General features: G+C 43.6%; 1 protein-coding gene across 1 annotated transcript in view; it reads left to right on the top strand.

Moving 5' to 3' along the window:
- The window catches only part of slit1b (slit homolog 1b (Drosophila)), a gene marked incomplete in the record, with an annotated part of 48899 nt that overhangs the window by 861 nt on the left and 41273 nt on the right, over positions 1–6765 (top strand).

Raw genomic sequence — 6765 nt, forward strand, 5'->3', positions numbered from 1 at the left:
CCCCCGGTTTTTGTCTACATTCCAGCAACAGATTGACAATTTTTTTCGGATGAAACTGGGAGAAAATGTTAATAAAATATAAAGATTTGGATGTCCAATGATCTATCGCGGTGAACTGTTGATGATCTGTCACAGTAAACTGTTGAGGATCTATCGCGATAAACTGTTGATCTATCGTGGTGAATTGTTGATGATCTATTGCAGTGAACTGTTGATGATCTGTCATGGTGAACTGTAGATGATCTATCGTGGTGAACTGTTGATGATCTATTGCGGTAAACTGTTGATCTATCGCGGTAAACTGTTGATCTATCGTGGTGAACTGTTGATGATCTATTGCGGTGAACTGTTGACGATCTATTGCGGTAAACTGTTGATGACCTGTCGTGGTAAACTGTTGATCTATCGCGGTGAACTGTTGATGATCTGTCATGGTGAACTGTTGTTCTTCTCGGTTCATGTCGTGTTTGGGGAGCTGGGATGTGTTCACATGGGGTGTTATTTCAGGTTTCAGAGTGCCCGAGTGTGAATAATTTATGTTGTCAGAGGTGCCAGCAGAGAAACTTTATCCTTCTGCTTCCCTGCAGCTGGAGGATGAGAAAACTCTGGCTCAGAATTTGGGGCTCGGACTGTTGCTCAAATGGCCCTGAAAGCTCCGCGGTCACGTTTGCTTAATGAAGTTCGGAGGAAGAAGGCGAAGCGTCAAGCGTTCTGATCTCTTTACCACCTAAACGATGAACTCGATCAGTTTTTTGCTGATCATCTATCATGAAACTGCTGTAAACTGTATGAATACATCATGTGAGGTGAGGAAGGTTTCAGTGAAAGAATCAGAGGAGAAACATCTGGTGGCTGCAAACAGCCGACAGGTGGATCTCAGGTGCAGATGATTGACAGAAGTCCAGAGGTTTGTCACCTCAGTCAAGCCAGAGGTTTTCAAGAACAAAAGTCAGAAACTGGTGGGATAAAAGTCAAAGGTTAAACTCCCATTAGTTGTGTGAAATTTGTTCTCTACATTTGACCCCTCCCCTGGGGGAGTGGTGTGATGCAGACACAGTCGCGCTTGGAAAACCATTTGGTGTTTTGACCTCCCAACCCAACCTCTTAATGCTGAGTGTCAAGCAGGGAGACACTGGGTCTCATTTTTGGAGTCTTTGGTCTGACTCTACAGGGACACTCTTCCACAAGCCCACTTGGACCGCCGATGAAGAAGTGAGTCTAGTCCAGAGTCTGGACCACGAGTGCCCAAATCCAGGCCTCGAGAGCCGGTGACCTTCAAGTTTTCCAACCAACCTGCCTTCAAATTCCTCATCGGTCAAACACACCTGATCCAGGTCATCAGTAACATATACGGCACGATTTCTGGAAGACCAGCAGGAAGCCGGCCCTCGAGGACTGACTTTGGACACCCCTGGTCAAGGCTGACGGTGGTTGGTCAGTCCACGTCGTTCTCCCTGTGGAGAGCCGGGTAGAGATGGGCAGAGGAACGGTCAAGCAAACGTCCATGAATTTAGAATATTATCATTGTGATTGGACAAGAATGTACGGCAGGCTGTTTAGCTATTGGTGCGTGGAGAAGGCTAAAATGATGGTGGTGTGTTGTAGGTTTGCCCTCTCTACTGCCTCAGGTGGAGGTGTTTAAATATCTTGGGGTCTTGTTCCCAAGTGAGGGAAGACCAAAACCTGAGATCCACAGATGGATTGAAGCAGCATCCACCATATAACAGTTCATAGTGAGGAGTTTGACAGCCTTAAAACATCTGTAACACCTCACGGATTTCACCTTTAGAGGGCTATTTTTAGAGTCACCCCATGATAAATCATAAAATATAATCTAAAATCAACAGATTTATTCTTATTTTATGCTCTGAGATTCTTCCGAAAGCAGAAGAAAATAAGTTATATGTCGTGAAAACGTAGTAGTTGTGACCGTTGAACTGCCTCCTGGTCTCACAGGTCTCTCCTCAGGCCGTCCTACAGCCCAGCCCTGCCCCGCAGCGACGTAGGGAGGCTCATTAAACAGCTATCTGTTAGCGGTCTTGTTGCCCAATTAGCATGTAAAGTGATCTGAGTGTCAGCTGGACTGCAGGGCGAGCCGGTGGAGTGAGTGAGGCGTCCCTGGGAGACGGTCCACACTAACAGGGTCATTTATCAAGGTGACTGCACCAGTCAAACTAAACGTCCTTCCCACTGGGGTTGTCGGGGCGACGCTGAAACATGGAGACCCTTCAGGCTCAGATGAGTATTTGATCAGGAAAACGAGGAGATTTGCTCAAGAATACGTTGGTTTTTTACTTTAGTTTGAAAAGGATGATTTCAAAAACACGTTTCTACAGCTCCTTCAGAGACGGCTCTACTTTGTGGTGTCATCATGATCGGGGTCACAGAGGTTTGTAACAGGGCAGCAGCATTAGTCCTGAATCCATCACACTGATGCACACAGACAAGTGACCAAACAAGGCTGTCCGGACGTCCCTGAGCGCACATTCACTCACAATGAAGCCCTTTGGTTAAAACCACAGATTTGGAACCTCAAAGGTTAAATGATACACAGTCTTTGGTAAAATCAAGTAAAATCTCTGTTATCTCTAATGTGATCAAAGAAAAAAAAGGTTGACTTATAATAAATGTCACTAATTTAAAATACAGAAGATTTTTAAAAACAAAAATGTGTAGAAAACCTATAAATATTGAAATATGGATTTAATATTTTATAAAACCCTGTAGAAGTACCAAAATATACAATGTATGCATTTTTAAAGCATTAATATCTTGATTTTTGTATGGCGATGTCTCCAGAACACAGATTTGAAATGAGCCTTCAGCTGCTCTCACGGATAGACGGGTACTGTTTGGATTAGATCTGAATCGGAACCAGTACTTTTGAAACGATTCTGGTGCTTAAAAATGCAAAAAATATTTGTCTACTATTAATTTTTGCACGATTAAGTAATTGTAACCATTAATTAACTTTTTTTAATCGCAAACATTTTAAATATTTTCTGTAGAAAAGCCTCATTTTGAAGTTTTTCATTTAAATTCATGACATTGTTGTGCAGTAAAATATCAAATAACATGTCATGATGTCAGCTTTTACTTTTACACCATCAAGGGACATTTTTATTTTATTTTGAGAAATCAGGAAAAAACAAAACACAACAACAAAACATTTGGTCTAAAGTGCTCAAATTTAAATAAAAAAATCCCCCAAATAGGCCCAGAAACACCCCGGCAGGTTTGACCCCTCACGTCAGTTACCTTTGTGGGCTACACTGACAAAGAGACAGTAGATTTGAATCCAATGCAAATGTTTATTACTAATAAACCAGTGGAACATCAAACTCTGGTAACATATTCGACCGACTGATAACTGGGGTCAGTGTGTGGATCCCGATTCTAAGTCTGGTACCAGCAGAACCGTATACGTTGATATTGGTACCAGCTTGTCACCACGTATGAAGTTCCTGCTGCAAACACAGACTCGGGTCACGTTGACCCTGAATGTGTGGTCTGGAACCTTCATCTCTTTAGTTTTTCTTTGCTGACCTCGTCATCACTTCATTTATTTGTTTTACTGAACTGAAGTGATTGAAATGTCCAAAATGAAGCTCCGGTTTGTGTCCGTACTGCTACCAACGTGGGGACGACTTTCGGTTCCCATCCTCACTTCCTGACTGAACACTGGGGGGCTAACTGAAGATGAAACAAAGCAACATATAGGAACTTCAAAGGGAGTTTTAGCTGAACTTATCAGAAACAAGTGAAACAGATGTGTGTGTGTGTACTTGTATTTCTGATCTTGTGGGGACTCAACCTGCTCTGATCACCATCCTTGTGGGGACCTCGGTTTGTGAGGACACAGGAACATTTGTGTTGATCGGGTTTAAGACCGAGGTGTGTATGGAGGTTTGGTTGAGGGTTTAAATCCTGAACTCCTGCAGTGCAGACAGTAGAAGTCTACACTGAGGACAACTACACACAGTTGTGTGTTCTCGTGTGTCGCACTGGAACAGCCAGAGAAGGATTAGTGTCGATGCCCGATGAGGTGGAAGAGAGCGGGAAAACAGAGAACATCCTGCACGTTTGAACTCTCAACGTGCATGTGCACGCACACACGCGCTAGCTGACTGCTAACTTATATTCATAGTCAACATTTGCCAGAAGTTTTTAATTTTCAGGACCAGCTTGAGTACAAAATGAGTGTCAAAAAGATCCCATTTTAAATCTTGAATGTGTTTTTTAGTCTTTTCTACATGTTCATGTGTTTCTGTGAAAAGGTCAGTGTTGATCTGCTCTTCTGATGAATACTCTGATGAAGGTCAGTGTGGCGCTCGACTGCAGCTTTTTGCTTCTGTCCTCATGTCTGTTAACTCTTAACTTTGGTGTTTACATTCTGTCTTCAACCGTTGACACAATTACCGAAACTCCAGTGGATTCTGAAGTGAAGAAAACCAAATACAGCATTTAGTTAGTAATGTGTTGCATTGTGGGCTGATGGTGTAGTGGTCAGCACCTTCACCTCACAGTGAGAAGCTCCTGGTTCAAAGTATCAAGTCATTTTTTAAACTTTTAGAAATAAAAACTTTCTGCTTACTAACTGCTGTGCACCAGATAGTAGATGAAAAAAAAAGTTTTTTCTAAAAATTGAAGTACAAAAAAAATTCTGGTTACTCTCTGGTGCGCACCTGCTAGTAACCAGAAAATATATATATTTTTACTTCAATTTTTGGGAAAAAAAAAGTTTTTTTACTTCAATTTTTTCCCCTTCAATGTCCCTTTAGGGCCTCCGTACTTTGGGGAATAACACACACAACCAATATTTTTAAAAACCTATTTCCTAAATGTGCTCCACCATCTGGTTGAGCAGATAGTTAAAGGGTTAACTTCACAATAAGAGCTCTGGCTCGGCTCCGGTGTCCAACAAAAAATTAGAAGCCGAAAGGACTTCCGGAGAGGCGGGACCGGACTGGATGGAGCGTGAGTCCGGGGTAACTGTGTGTGGACATGCGGTGGACTGGAGAACCATTTGGGGCTTACCCCACATTCACCCAACCATGGTTGGGATAGGCTCCAGCAACCCCGTGACCCCTAAAGGGAGAAAGAAGCTTTGGGTAATGGATGGATAAATGGATGGAGGGAGGGACGGTCTTTATTGTCTTCTGCTTCATGTCAAACTGTTTGTTTGGGTATCCAAAAACGGCTGATGCAAAGTCCAAGACCTTCACCGTCACCGTGAACCATTTCCTCCTGCAGTCACATGGACTTTTCCACCATCAAACTACTACCAGCTTTGCTTCTACTTACCTGGACCGCTCTACACGCCTCCACCTGACAGGTCACATCATGGCGTCTGCTGACATGAGAGAAAGACCAAAAAGAACACAAACATCTGGAATGTCCACAAAACGTCTCGACTAATGTTCCAATGAGACAGAAGAGAAACTTTCTGTAAGCATGATGGACACCAAGAGTTGATTGGTCATTCCAGACATCTCTCCATGTTGACACAATTCAATATTTTAGACACTAAAGACGAATTGAAACCACTTTACTTCGATTCACCCTCTCAGTCATAAAATAAAACCATCTTTGGTTCATTTTTGATGGTGTCACATACGTTACATCTCCTGGTCCGACTCCCACACATCCAAAACCAGAAGATGCTTTCTTTCCTCTCAGGAGACGTTTGTGTGTCGTTTTCCCATCAACCCCTGCTGTCTCCGTGCTGATGAAGTGTCATAGAATCAGTCACATCCTCGGCGCTGCGACTGCAGGAAATCGGAAGGTGAGGAGAAAAAACGGAAAAAGAAGATTGGAAATGTGTGGAGCAAGAGGAGTGGGAATGAGAGGAGAGAGTTCTGTTCTCAGGTTGTCAGGACGGGAATTGAAAACGTGGAGGTGACGATGGAGAGGAGAATTGGTGAGGAGAGGGTGAAAGGTCAGACCAGTCTGAAGATGAAACGGAACACTTTCATCAAAAAATAAAACTGGTAGATCCACAGCAACAAAGACTGGAATAACAAAGTTCTTTGTTCTGAAGCATCTTCACACATAACATTTGATAGTTATACATTTATGGATGATTTTTCTCAATAAACCGTGAACAGGGAGAGCCCGGTTCAGCAGGAGTTCTGCTGGATGCTCCTCATCCGTCTCACACATGAGCAGACAATCACAGCCTCGGTGGGCTGTGATTGTCTGCTCATGTGTGAGACGCGTTCTGCTTTAACAAGCTATTGTTTAGAGAGTCGCCGCTCCAGGAGGGGGGGGCTGCCACTCTGCTGACCCCTGACCCAGCCACGCTGCACCAAACTGGATTTAGCACGCCTCATCAGAGCTGGGCGGCATCCGTCTTCGGCTTCCTGCTCCTCACATGCAGACGCCGTCTGACTGGGGTTCAGAACCGGTCCTCTGGTTCTTCTGAGACCATCAGCCCCTGAGCGACTTTTGTACCACCGGGTTCTTGTTCTGTCAAAGAAGCTTTAGAGGTTTATCTAGATTCTCAGCATAAATGGTTTCCTCTTTCTCGCTGCTGTGAATAAACTGAATGAATAAAAGTCACAGATTTATGGATGATGGATGGATGGATGATGGATGGATGATGGATGGATGGATAGATAGATGGATGATGGATGGATGGATGGATGGATGGATGGATGATCGATGGATGATGGATAGATGGATGGATGATGGATGGATGATGGATGGATGGATAGATAGATGGATGATGGATGGATGGATGGATGATCGATGGATGATGGATAG

Source organism: Oryzias melastigma, linkage group LG1 (genome assembly GCF_002922805.2).
Source record: "Oryzias melastigma strain HK-1 linkage group LG1, ASM292280v2, whole genome shotgun sequence".
NCBI lineage: Eukaryota > Metazoa > Chordata > Actinopteri > Beloniformes > Adrianichthyidae > Oryzias > Oryzias melastigma.